At 41.7% G+C, this 14549-nt stretch overlaps 1 pseudogene; it reads right to left on the minus strand.

The window, feature by feature from the left end:
• Positions 1-8186: 8186 nt before the first annotated feature.
• On the minus strand, positions 8187-8505 carry LOC143404511 (small ribosomal subunit protein uS4 pseudogene; annotated as a pseudogene).
• Between the last annotated feature and the right edge of the window lie 6044 nt (positions 8506-14549).

Raw genomic sequence — 14549 nt, forward strand, 5'->3', positions numbered from 1 at the left:
ACAGGATCTTGCTAAGTTGCTGAGGCTGGCTTTGAACTTGCAATCCTCCTGCCTTAGCCTTCCAAACTGCTAGTATTACAGGCATGGCCCAGCTCCTGTGTCACTTCTTCAGGAAAGTCTACCCAGGTTGTCAGGGCAGGCCAGCTTAGCTCATAATGATAATAAGTTTTTATGGCTCCTTTCTAGTATATCACATTTTAAATTTACTTGTGTGGTTATTTGAGTAATCTCCATCTCTGCAACCTAATTGTAAAAGCTCTATGAGAACAAGAGTTTTGCCTCCGTTGCTTAAAGTTATGTTCTGAGCATGCACCACAGTGCTGGGCTGGATTGGCTGATTGGCTAATCAATAAACATTTGTTGAATCAATGAATATACATACAAACAGCACATGCAGAGACATTAAAGCATTACAAACTTGGTGGGGGTCCCTTGAATGGCAAGTCATGTGAGATAACCTAGATTGGGGAAGGAGATACATAGAAAATGGCAGGAGATGAAGCCAGAAGGTAGTGAGTTGTCATACTCAAGTAAAGAAATTGGGTGCCAATGGAGAGCCGGATGATAATATAACCAGGGACTTAGAGTAGACAAGGAAACAGGCCATAATTGATATGCTTATATATTTTAATTGCCCTATCTAATTTTTAAAAAATCAAATTAGTTGCTGATACTTAAACATTGGGAGATTGCAAATTTTTAAAATTCTGGATTTTCGTCGGTCATGGTGACACACACATATAATTCCAGCAGCTCAGGAGGCTGAGGCAGGAGGATCACAAGTTCAAAGCCAGCCTCAGCAGCTTAGGCAAGGCCCTAAGCAACTTAGTGAGACCCTGTCTCTAAATAAAATACAAAATAGGGCTGGGAATGTGACTCAATGGTCGAGTGCCCCTGAGTTCAATCCCTGGTACCCGCCCCCCAAATCTGGATTTCCAGTTTTCTTCTCTCCTCCACCCACCCCCACCAAGTATTTTATCACTGAGATACAGTCTCACCCGCTCACTCCCCTCCTGTTTTTCTTGAAGCATCAGATGTAGGAACACTGGGCTTGTTTTCTTCTGCCTTTAGATGGTGCTGCTTCAAACTTCCCTGGCATCCATGCTCAGCCTCACTCTTAAGCATTTTAGTTAGAGGCCCTGTCCTACAGGGAACATTTTAGTGGGGCAATCAGAGAAGAGATTGGAATGGGATAGTGGGGGTCAATGGAAGCTAGAGTCACCCAGGCAGAGAAAGAAGTTCATGTTCAAGTTAGAGACACCTAGATCCAAGGGACACTACACCTGGACTCAATCATTCTTGGTCCATTCTGTTGGACAAGGATATCAGGGTGGGGGATAATTTTCAGAATCCTCAGCCCCTCTTCTGCCATCAGAAGCTTTGTTGGGCTCCAAGACAAGATAAAAGAAAAACAGGAAATCTACTATGATGCTGGCTGATCTGAGAGCAAAGAGTAGAATTTTAACAAGATAAATGCTACCTTCTTGGCCCAGGCCCAACCACCCTCCTAATTCCTCAGAGAGATATAAGATGATATTAGAGGAAATGGAGAGTCTTTTTTTTTTTTTTTTTTTTTAAGAATTTTTAAAGGGCTGGGGATGTGGCTCAAGCGGTAGCGCGCTCGCCTGGCATGCGTGCGGCCCGGGTTCGATCCTCAGCACCACATACAAACAAAGATGTTGTGTCCGCCGAGAACTAAAAAAAAAAATAAATATTAAAAAATTCTCTCTCTCTCTCCCTCTCTCTCTCTCATTCTCTCTTTAAAAAAAAAATACATTTAAAAAAAAAAAAGAATTTTTAAAAAAATATTTATGTTTTAGTTTTCGGCGGACACAACATCTTTGTTTGTATGTGGTGCTGAGGATCAAACCCGGGTCGCACGCATGCCAGGCAAGCGCGCTACCGCTTGAGCCACATCCCCAGCCCGAAATGGAGAGTCTTGTGGGGGAGAAAATATTTAACTAAATAGTATAGGCAGGCAAGATAAGAGAATAGGGAAGCATTCATTCATTCAATAAATCTATTTTGAGTATCTACCATGTTCCAGACACTGTGCTAGGTACTGGAGATAATGTCATGATAGAAGACAGACATGGCCCCTGCCCTCACAGAGCTGACACCTAGGAGGTCTGGGAGACCAGAGCAGGACAGAATTAACTGTAAAGGAGGTTCACATCTGGGGTGGAAGTTCTGGAATGTTTGAGCTAGGCCTGGAAGGAAGAATACAATTTTACTAGCATTTGGGTTAAAGGATAGAAGGTTGATTCTGTCACAGGAAAGACCAGGAAAAGGGGAACAAACTGGTGAGAACATATAAAATGTTTGAAAAATAGCGAATAATTATGCTAGAGTAATTTTTGCAGAAGAGCAGAAGGCAAATGATTTAGACCCCAAGTTGCTTTTTAACCTAAATATCATTGCATTTTTTCCCTAGAAATTAAATTCTCTAAAATGAAAATATTTCAAAAATAACTGAACAAAAGTAAAAATACTGTGGTCCCAGTCTAAAGTTTCAGTGTAAAATAAGGTAATACTTTAAAATCAACACAGCACACCCAAATTTACACGTTGGAATGAGAAGCTTTTTAATTTCTCTTTTCTTTTTTTTTTTAAAGAGGATGTATTTTTTTTTTTTAAGAGAGAGTGAGAGAGAGGGATAGAGAGAGAGAGAATTTTTTAAATATTTATTCTTCAGTATTTGGTGGACACAACATCTTTGTTGGTATGTGGTGCTGAGGATCGAACCTGGGCAGCACACATGCCAGGCAAGCGCGCTACCGCTAGAGCCACATCCCCAGCCCTAATTTCTCTTTTCAAATCTCCTTTGGAAGCTGGATGCTGTGGCGTATGCTTAAAATCCCAGTGGCTTGGGAGGCTGAGGCAGGAGTATCCCGAATTCAAAGCCAGCTTCAGCAAAAGCAAGTTACTAAGCAACTCAGTGACCCCCTGACTCTAAATAAAATACAAAATAGGACTTGGGATGTGGCTCAGAGATTGAGTGCCCCTGAGTTCAAACGGAAATACCCTCCCCAATAAAAAATTCCCTTTGTAAGCTAAAGTCCAGTCTACTCTTAGACTATTACTTAGGTGACACTCATTTATTCTTTTTTTTTTCTGGTGGTGCTGGGGATTGAACCCAGGACTTTGTGCATGTGAGGCAAGCACTTTACCAACTGAGCTGCATCCCTAGCTCAGCACTCTTTTATTCTTTTTTTTTTTTTAAAGAGAGAGTGAGAGAGGGAGGGAGAGAGAGAGAGAGAGAGAGAGAGAAGTTTAATATTTATTTTTTAGTTTTTCGGGGGACACAACATCTTTGTTTGTATGTGGTGCTGAGGATAGAACCCGGGCCACACGCATGCCAGGCGAGCGCGCTGCCGCTTGAGCCACATCCCTAGCCCACTCTTTTATTCTTAAGGGTGGATTTGATTTGGACAAACAGAACATTCAGAACCAAGCTTAATATATAAGGTAGAAATCAAGTTGAAATGATTTAGAGTAAAAATTTAGGTGTGATTATAGAGTAGTGAATCTGACTTTCTTATGTAACTTTTAATTTCTTTCTTTTTTTTTTTTTTTATACTGGGGATTGAACCCAGGGGCACTTTACCACTGAACTACATCCCTAGTCCTTTTTATTTTTATTTTGAGACAGGGTCTCACTAAGTTTCTGAGGTTGGCCTCAAACTTGTGGTCTTCCTGCTTCAGTCCCCTTAGTTATTGGGATTACAGGCATGTACCCCTGTGCCCAGCTTTCTTATGTAACTTTTAAAGTGATCTGGAAGTCAATTTGAAAAGATGAGTTTCCAAAATGCTGTGGGCAATGACAACATCATCAGAACAAGGATGGACAGACACATCCACCCACAGTGACTACTTCAAGACAGCACTTGTTTTCTTCATGCATTCATTTCAAAAAGTATTTTATTTATGTCTTCTCCATACCTGACATGATGGTTCACAATTGTAAGCTCAGCTATTCAGGAGGCTGAAGCAGGAAGATCACAAGTTTGAGATCAGCCTGGGCAACTTACTGAGACTGTCTCAGAATACAAAATAAAAAGGATTGGAGACATACCTCAGCGGTAAAGCATCCCTAGGTTCAATCCCCTCGTAACACAAAAAAATAACACACACACAAAATAACAACCACAAAAACCTCCCTAATAGCCTGATGTGGTAGTGCTTGCCTGTAATCCCAGCAATTTGGGAGGCTGTTCAAAGCCAGACTCAACAAAATTAGCGAGACCCTAAGCACTTTAGCAAGACCCTGTCTCAAAATAAAAAATAAGCCAGCTGGGGTTGTGATTCAGCGGTACAGTACTCACCTAGCCCATGTGAGGTACTGGATTCAATCCTCAGCACCCCATATAAATAAATAAAATAAAGGTAATGTGTCTACCTTCCACTAAAAAATAAATAAACCGGGTATGGTGGCGCACGCCTATAATCCCAGCGGTTCAGGAGGCTGAGACAGGAAGATCATGAGTTCAAAGCCAGCATCAGCAAAAACAAGGAGCTAAACAACTCAGTGAGACCCTGTCTCTAAGTAAAATACAAAAATAAGACTGGGGATGTGGCTCAGGGCTGGAGTGCCCCTGAGTTCAATCCCTGGTACCAAAAAACAAAACAAAACCTTCCCTAATAGACACCAGCCATTGTTCTGGGTGTTGAAGTAAGTGATGAACAAGATAGACAGGATAGCACTCCTTTTGTGCTATTCTCTACATCAGATAAGTACCAAGTAAGTAAACAGGGTAAAAGCAAGCTTTAGAAAGACAATAAAACAAGATGCTGTGGTGCTGAGCACGGTGGCACACACCTGTAATTCTATAGGCAGGGAAGTTTAGGCAGGAAGATCGCACGTTCAAGACCAACCTCAGCAACTTAAGCAAGGCCCTGTGCGACCTAGTGAAATCCTGTCTCAAAATAAAAAATAGAAAAGAGCTGGGAATATGGTTTAGTGGTTAAGAACCCCTGTGCTTCTATGTTCAATCCCTGGTTTTTAAAAAATACTGTGATAGAGTAACTAAGAGGTAAGGTTGGATAACTTAGATATGTTGGTCCAGGAAGATCTCTATGAAGAGTTCTGAAGGGGTCCTTCCTCTTTCTGAATGGCAAGTACTAATGGAAGATCATGTGCAGGGGCCCTGAGGCAGGAACTGGTTGAGTGAACTCTAGAAATTGAAGAACATATGGCTAGGGGATATAGTAAGCACAAGGAAGAGTAGGTAATGATAGAAGTGAGCAGATAGGGAGCATCAGAATCATGTATGGCCAACTAAGGACATTTTTCTGGCTGTCGTGTCAAAATTGGTGGAAGGGGTGCATGTCTGTAATTCCAGCAATTCTGGTGGCTGAGGCAGGAGGATCACAAGTTCTTGGCCAGTCTCGTCAACTTAGCGAGACCCTCAGTAACTTAGTAAAACCCTCAAAGTAACAAAACCCTATCCCAAAAATAAATAAATTAAAGACTGGGTGTAGCTCAATGATAAAAATACTCCTGTATTTAATCCCCATCCAAAAGAAAAAGAAAAAAACTGGAGGACAGAAGCATGAAGAGCAATTACTAGGCTATTACTGCAAGGAAAGCAAAAGAAGACAGAAGCAAGGTGCAGGAGCAAAGGAAAAGGGGCTGCTCATCCGAGCTGCCAGCTTTATTTATATCCACAGGTTACATTAGTTCATTGGCATCATTAGTACATATTGTTCATTGTATAAAGTTACTGTTATACTGGCAGGTTAGGGTGCAGAGACATAATTGTGTTGTCTAAGAAGAGAGTTTCTTTATTCCCAAAAGCTGAGTGTCTGAGATTAAGGTCGAGGCTGATAAGACTCTAGCACAGAGACTTCTCATGAAGGACATTACCATAGCAGCTAGGCATTGAGCATGTATTAGTTAGTCATCTTACTAGTTCCTGGGAGAAACTGCAGAATATTCCAACTTTGGGAAACAGGATGCCTGTTACCACCAACCCCCGCCCCCCAGCCCCGGGGGAGTTTGCTCACCAGAGGAACACTGCCTTGTACATTTCCACAGTCAGAATCCTTACATATTATAATAAATATTCAGAATATTTATTGAGCATCTACTGTGTGTCAGGAAGTATGCTAGATGCTAGAGATGTAATGGTGTACAAGATATGGGTTACTATCTTCAGGTTGCCAAGGACAGTGAAGGACATAGATGAGTAAACTGGCAATCACAGATCAGTGTGGTAAGGCTCACATAGGGTAAGGACAAGGTAATGTGGGAGTACAAGAGAGTCTCCTGATCCAGTCTTGAGGGTAAAGAATGCTTCCTGGAGGAGGCATCATTCAAGCTGACCAGGAAGGACCTCAGGAGCTAGGAAGTGAAGTGCTGAAGGAAGGCATCTAGAGGCATCAGGAGAGGCCTTGGGCGACTGGGGTTGTGGCTCAGTGGCAGAATGCTTGCCTAGCATGTGTGAGGCACTGGGTTCGATCCTCAGCACTACATTAAAAAAAATAAATAAAGATACTGTGTACAACTAAATACACACACACACACACACACACACACACACACACACACACGTATAAAAGAGAGAGGGCTGGGAAAGAAGTGAGAACCTGGCAATTTTGAGAACCCACAAGTAGTTCAGCACATCTCCTTAGAGGCATCTACCAAAAAATAGACCAGTTTATTTTATTTTATAAGCCACTTGAGTTTGTGTAGGAAAGGAATCTAAGGTTTTTCCAGCTTTGGAATGACATGGTTCAGAGCTGCCCAATCTCAACTCTCTCTTCTTAGACTCCTCTGTCAGTCTTAATAATCATCTGTTGAGCTGCAACTTGCCTGACTCACTGTGGAAAAAAGCAAAGCATGTTGATCAAACATCTCTATTCTCCCCTAACGTGATGAACAGGCGCACAGGTGGGGGCAGAAATGAAGTTGTTACTCTATCAGGGAGGGAAACCACCTGAGACTCCTGGGATCCTCTCATCCATGGGGCCACAGTGAAAAGTAAAGAGTGGGAAGGAGACTGGAGCTGCTTAAAGCTTTTTAAATGGACTTTCAGAAAATTCCATTTATCAAAGGATGAGATGAGTCTGTTGATTCTATGCCCCCAAAAGCAGACTCACTGGGAAGATGTGAAGTTCACTACCTGTGCAATAAGACGTTTTCCTGAGAGGAGATCACTGGGATACTTGTGATTCTGAGATACTTCTTTTTTTCCAGACTGTTAGTCCTGTTTTTATTATCTGACTAGAAAACTAGATGATCTACCAGTCCAGAAGGCAAGGGGTGGGCTTAATCCTCTTCCTCACCTATGGATCCTGCCCCTCCCCCTAACCCTTCTTTTTTGCGGGGGGGTGGGGGGTGGGGGGGGTGGAGTGTACCAGGGATTGAACTCAGGGACACTAGGCTACTAAGCCACATCCCCAGCCCTATTTTGGATTTTATTTAGAGACAGGGTCTCACTGAGTTGCTTAGTGCCTCGCCTTTGCTGAGGCTGGCTTTGAACTTGTGATCCTCCTGCCTCAGCCTCCCAAGCTGCTGGGATTACAGGCGTATACCACTGCACCCTGAAAGGTGAGTGACTCACCCAAGATGGAGATTCAACCAAGAGATTTTATTGGGGTGCTGCCCGAAGGAGAGGCATAGAGAGGAGAGGAGGAGGGCAGAGTGAGAAGAGAGAAGAGGGTGTGTGTTTACAAGCTTCAGCTTAAGAAGGGTCGCATAGGGGTCGTGGAGGGTGCTGATTGGCAGGGTGACTCAGGAACAGCAAGTGGACACTGTGTCCTGTGGGGATTGGTTGAGGAAACCTTTGAATTTGGCACTCTTGGGGAAGGGGAAGGGATTTGGAGAGGAGGGGGAAGGGTAAGGGATTCCATGATGAAGGGGGAGTCTCCCACACACCCAACACCCCCGGCTTCCTAACCCTGCCTTGATGTCCTTCAGGCAGATTGGACTGCCACCCTGGTCCAGAAGGTGGAGGGAGAGGATGATGTGCCTCTGGATGTGCAGGACAAGGAGGGTGCAGGTTCACCATTTACCTGCTGATGCTGATAAGGCTCTGGGAGATCCACAGGTGGGCATGGTGAATGGACTTGGCCAAACCCAGGCTTAACACCTGGGTCTGTGGCACCTCTCCAAGAAATCCCCATCTTCAGGCTCCAAATGTAATCCAGCTTCACGTGACCCTTGTTCAGCAACTTACAAGGATCTATTGCAACAGGGCATTGCCTTCAAACAGATGCCGAGGGGTCCTGGCCCATCACCAACAGCTCCTGGGCAGCCTTGTGGATCTCCATCAGAGCAAATCTGGCCCTCCAGATCTTACTTTTGTTTTGGAGTGCATATTCCCCCATCAGCTTCAGTTCTTGGTGAAGGCAGGATTTCTGGCAGGGTCTCCATGGAATCACATATGTTTTGCCACAAACTCTGCTATGGTCAACTGGTATGTTGCTCCACTGCCGAGATTCTATTTTTGTTGGACAGGCTGTCCCTACTTCTCTCCACAATGTACTTGTTACTAGGAACATGGAGTCACAGAAATAATAAACAATGATAGTTAACATCTACATCTGTTTGGTTCATTGAATTCTCACAAGAAACCTGTGAGGCTAGTACTGTTGCTCTGATTTTACAGTTGAGAAAAATCAAAGTACAAGGAGGTTAAGTAGCTTTCTTAAGGTTACCAGGGATTTGAAGCCAGGTTGTCTGACTCAAGAACCCCAATTTTTAAAGCACTATTATATAGTGTAGTAATTTGGGGGGCCTAAAGACAAAGATTTAGCAGGGTATGGTGCACACCTGTAAATCCCAGTTACTCAGGAATCAACTGAGTTAGGAAGATTGCAAGTTCAAGGCCAACCTGGGCAACATAGTGAGACCCTATCTCAAAATAATAAAAGGGCTGGGGACATCCTCACCAAAATTGAGGTGCTAAGTAACTCAGTAAGACCCCATCTCTAAATAAAATATTTTTAAAAAGGGCTGGGGAATGTAGCTTGGTGGCTTAATGCACCAGGGTTCAATCCTCAGTACTGCTAAATAAATAGATTTAGCTATAAACTCCTAAAATTATGTACATTTGTGAATTTTGGCCCTTAGTTCTGTAAGTTTGGGCATAATTATGTTGAATTTAGTGATTGTAAAATGGTTTCAACAGCCTACAAAATATTCTTACAATCAATAAAAACTGAATTTCTTTGTAACATTAAGTTCACTTAAATGAACTGATTTGTTCTAAAGGTATTATTAAGTTGCTAAGATAATGCTCAGATTAAACCAATTGAGCTTGCTTGCGTGTTCTGTCTTGTGTTGGGGATTGAACTCAGGGCCTTATGCATACTCTATCACTGAGCTACATCCCCAGAGCTTGCTTAAAGTTTATCAAGTCTTTATTTGGGAAGTGGGGAGGAAGGATTGGAAAGAATTTTTTTTTTTTTTTTGTACTAAGAAATTGAACCCAGAGGCACTTCTGCCACTGAGCTACCTCCTCAGTTCTTTTTATTTTGATTTCGAGACAGGGTCTCACAAAGTTGCTTAGGGACATCCTAAATTGGTGAGGCTAGCCTCAAACATGTGATCCTCCTGCCTCAGCCTCTTAAGTTGCTGGGATTCCAGGTGTGTACCACCATGCTGGGCCGAAAGGAAGATTATTCTAAAAATAAAAACAAAATAAAACAAACAAAAACCAATCTAAAGAAAATTTATGTTGGAGTATTTTCCTTTTGCTAAATTTTTCTATTATGAGCAGAGAAACTTCTGAAATCTTTCATTCATCTTAGAGCCTAAAATGCCTAATATGTAATAACTACTACAAATCACAATTATTAATATTTTAACCAATATTTTTGTTATTGAGGATTGACTCCAGGGATGCTTTACTACAAAGCTACACCTCCAGTCATTTTTATTTCTTATTTTGAGACAGTCTCAATAAGTTGTTAAGGCTGGCCTTGAATTTGTGATCCTTTTGACTTACCTCCTGAGAGCTGGGATTACAGGTGTGAGTCACTGCATGTGGGTATTTATATTTTGTATTTGTGTGTGTGTGTGGTGTGCTGGGAATCAAGGGCCTCTTGCCACACACTGCCACACTAGGTAAGTATTTTACCACTGAGTACGTTCCCATCCCTATAAAGGACTTAGTAATAGCAGGCTCTATGTTAGCCTTTAAGTCTAGGAGAAAAAGGAGTATAATAATAACTACAGAGAGAAAGAGTGGGGCTCAAAGCTCATGTACCTAAGTCACATAAATGGTAAATTAAGTTTTGGAAATCAAGGTTTCCTGATTTCAAAGTCCAAGCTCTTAGGCCACAAATAATTGTAGATTTGTTCTAAGAAATAGATACTTCTTTAAATAATCTGAAAATGATTATTATAATAAGGATGCTTCTTCAACAAATTTGAATATAAAGTCCAGACTCTGTTTAATCCCAAATGGTTCCACAGATATCAGATCAAAATATGAAATGGGAAGCATTAGGGCCACTATCTTTTCTTCTTGATGTTCAATACAGGACCCACATGACACTGTTGATATGTCATGAGCATATACACCTTAAGAATGGTTGCAAGGTCATCAGCAATTTTTCTTACTAGCAAATTTAAGGCATCTCTTTTGGGGACCACAAATCAAGTCAAGATGGCGCCTGGCAATTTGCCAGGTGGAGTGGTTTGGGAGGCAACGCCACCGAGCTATTAAGATGATGGGGATTCCTTATTGGCTGATTGCTGTATCTGGATGATGCTAATTGAGTCAAGCTGTGTGTAATCAGTTAGGTATATATACACCGCTGTTCTTCCGTAATAAAGCAGTTCCCGCTTCAACCTTCAAGTTGCTTGTCACCTACCGGTTATTTTGCCCAGCCAGACTGCAGCACATCTCTGTGGAAACTGTTGAAATAGTATAGTGGGCACATTCTCCACTGTATGGGGAGAGGCAAATAGAGCAGCAATATGAATAATAATAATTGGGCACCAAATAGCATGGCAAAAACCAAGCATCCCAGGTGGGATGTGCAACCTAAAAGAAAAACTACAGAAAGAGAGTGATTATTTTCTTGGTTTTGGTGATGAAAATGCAAGGTGCCCTCAAATAACCAAAATATCCTTTCAAAACTAACATGGAGAGATGGTAGAGTCACTAGCAAAAATTTCCAACTCTAATGTCGCACTTTATGACAAACTATGGATGGCATAGAAATAGCTTTAAGAAACCACAGCTGACTGATTCCTTGGAATGCCATCTAGCAAAGAGCAACTCACAAAATTAGGATAACGTCAAAGGATGTGTTAATGACTATATGACTTAAACAAGTCACAAATATACCCTCCTTTCCATAGCCAGAACACAGAGTTCCACGGTAGAAGTGGGAGTAACCCTTCTCATGTTCATACTTAACAATCCAGAAGATTTCTGCTTTTCTTTGTGGGGGTGGTGGGGATGCCAGGGATTGAACTTGGGAGCACGTGACCACTAAGCCATATTCCCAGCCCTATTTTGTATTTTATTTAGACAGGGTCTCACTGAATTGCTTAGTGCCTCTTTTTTGCTGAGGCTGGCTTTGAACTCACAATCCTCCTGTCTCAGCCTCCCAACAAGCTGCTAGGATTACTGCACCCGGTAGATTTCTACTTTTTGTGTCTGCAACTTCAGTAGGTTCAGTAGGATTGGAGGTCCTATTTCCCAAGGGAGGAATGCTTCCTCCAGGAAACAGACATTGAATTGGTTTTGCTGTTGAGTCAATGGCAGAAAAGGAGTTTACAATATTGGCTAGGGTGATTGATCCTGATCATTACGTGGAAGTTAGGTTGTTACTACCAACAGGTGCAACTGTTGTTTCTAATGGATTCACCAGGGAACCTCTTAATAACTGTTGGTGTAAAACTATAGCAAAGCAATAACTCAATAAAGACAGGACCAACTACCCATTAAGGCTTGAATCCTGTGGAAATGAAGGGAAAGAATCCCTTCTAGCCAACATGTTGGCAGAGGGTAAGAGAAACATGGATTGTCTTGACAGTGGAAAAAGACAGTTATAAATACCAGCTTAGCCTTATGACCACCTATAGCTCTGTGGATATCTGATATTCACTGATGGTTTCTTTTTCTTCTCAATTTCCATACTAGCTGATGTGAAAAACACCTATGGTGGCTAGTTTTACAATTTAGATTCCAGATGGAGGGATAATTGCACTGAGATCTCTTGGCGATGATAGAGTTGGTAACTGATGTTCTTTATGCTTCCCCTGTGCTGCCCACCCACATCCATTCCTGACTTTGTTTACCTGCCCCCCAGAAAATTAACCTCCATGGAATGCATCACCTAGGCTCTCACCTGGGTTCAGCCAATGGAAGACAGAAGCTTGGCATGCAGGAGAAGAGAGAATTTGAGGTCCCCCCCATCTGTTTTGAGACTTTTCTCTTTCTTTCCTTTTTTTTTTTTTTTTTTTTTTTTAGTACTGGGGAGTGGACCCAGGGTCTCATATGGGCTAGGCTAGTGCTCTATCACTGAGCTACATCCCCAGCCTTTTTTTTTTTTTTTAAAGAGAGAGAGAGAGAGAGAGAGAGAGAGAGAGAGAGAATTTTTTTTTTTTTTTTAATATTTACTTTTTAGGAGCTGGGGATGTGGCTCAAGCGGTAGCGCCCTCGGCTGGCATGCATGCGGCCCGGGTTCGATCCTCAGCACCACATACAAACAAAGATGTTTGTTGTGTCCGCCGAAAACTAAAAAATAAATATTAAAATCCTCTCTCTCAAAAAAAATTACTTTTTAGTTTTCGGTGGACACAACATCTTTATTTTACTTTTCTGTGGTGCTGAGGATCAAACCCAGCGCCCTGCACATGCCAGGCGAGCTCGCTACCTCTTGAGCCACATCCCCAGCCCCATCTCCAGCCTTTTTTAAGTCAAATTAATTTTTTTCGGGGGGGGATTTACTACTGAGCTCCAACCTCAGAACTTTTTTTATTTTTGAGACAGGTTCTCACTAAGTTGCTCAGGCTGATCAGGCTGACATTGAACTTTCAATCCTCCTGCCTTAGCTTCCCAAAGCACTGAGATTAAAGGCAAGCACCACTATGGCTCACTTGCCCTGCCTGCACCTCTTAAATATTCCCTTTATAAAAGTTTCTGGAATTATCTGAATTTAGTTCAGTTTCCTGCCGAGACCCTATCTGATAGATCAGCCATTTAAAGGTATGTTGCAAAATTCTCAGAATAAATCTTGAGTTTATTAAAAATAAGTTAATGAATTAAAAAACATTAAGAAAGATAGGAGATGAAAGTTAAATAAACTCTTTACTCAACATATATACAAACAGGTATTGAGAATATAAAAATTAAAGTCAGTTGCTATCTAGTGTACAAGTTAGCTAGGAGATGTGTACGTACATAAACTGCACAGGGTGCTAAGGACCCTCTGATAGCAATATCTAAAGTAGTAGGGAACAGATTTGAAGTTGACTCATTTATTTCACATTATGGATTTATTTTAGCACCCCACCCAAAATGACCATTTGGTGCATGTAAAATCTAAGAGAAACAATTATTTTAAAAATATTATTTTCATATACTTAGTGTAAGATATTAATTCTCAATATAACAGAGAAAGATCTGGAGAGAAACTCACCAAAGTGTTCCCAGTTGTTACCTTTGAGAAGTGGAAATAAGAGAAAAAAGTCCATTATCACTTTATATATTTCTACATTATTTAATTTTTTTTTTCTACTGGGGATTGAACCCAAGGAGGCCTAAACACTGAGCCACATTCCCAGCCCTTTTTATATTTTGTTTAGAGACAGGATCTCAGTAAGTTGCTTAGGGCCATGCTTAGTTGCCGAGGCTGGCTTTGAACTTGTGATCCTCCTGCCTCAGCCTCCCAGGCTGCTGAGATTACAAGCATGCACCACTGCATCTGGCTTCAATTTTTAATTTAATTTTTTTCTTTTTTGTAAAATCTCTATGCAACTAGATATGCAGTATAAAAGAAAGGAAATAATGCTTACGCAGAACTCAGGAGGATTAAAGAATGAGTATAAAGAACTAGGGTTGAAGCTCAGTGGTAGAGCACTTGCCTAGCATACATGAGGCCAGAGTTCAACCCCAGTACCACACACACAGAAAACAAAACAAAACAACCTAGGAGAGGAGCAATTCATGAAGTAGAGAAAGGGAAGGGGATACAACATGATCTCAGAATATCTTATCAGATTTTCAGATTGCTGTACCTCCTTCACACTTGCTACTGGAAATTAATTTGTTGATAGGTCCTTTTCAGAAAATAAACATGTATGGAGTCCCTACTCTATGCCAGTGTAACAGATACCAAGGCAGTGTAAGTCAAAGTTCGTGTTCTCAAAGCATTTACAGTCCCAATGGGGAGTTAAGACATTCTGAGAATACAGACAGCCATGGTTAAGTGCCAAGGGGTTTGGCCCATGAAAGAACAGAAAAACTTGAGTAATTGCCAAGGTTTGAGCCTGGGAGCCTTGGAACAGTGGTGCCATTTATAAAAATGGAAAGTTGGGCAAAGAGAGCCAATTCAGAAGCAGATATACCTATAGAAAAATGCAC

This window comes from Callospermophilus lateralis, chromosome 7 (assembly GCF_048772815.1).
Source record: "Callospermophilus lateralis isolate mCalLat2 chromosome 7, mCalLat2.hap1, whole genome shotgun sequence".
In the NCBI taxonomy this organism is placed as follows: Eukaryota; Metazoa; Chordata; class Mammalia; order Rodentia; family Sciuridae; genus Callospermophilus; species Callospermophilus lateralis.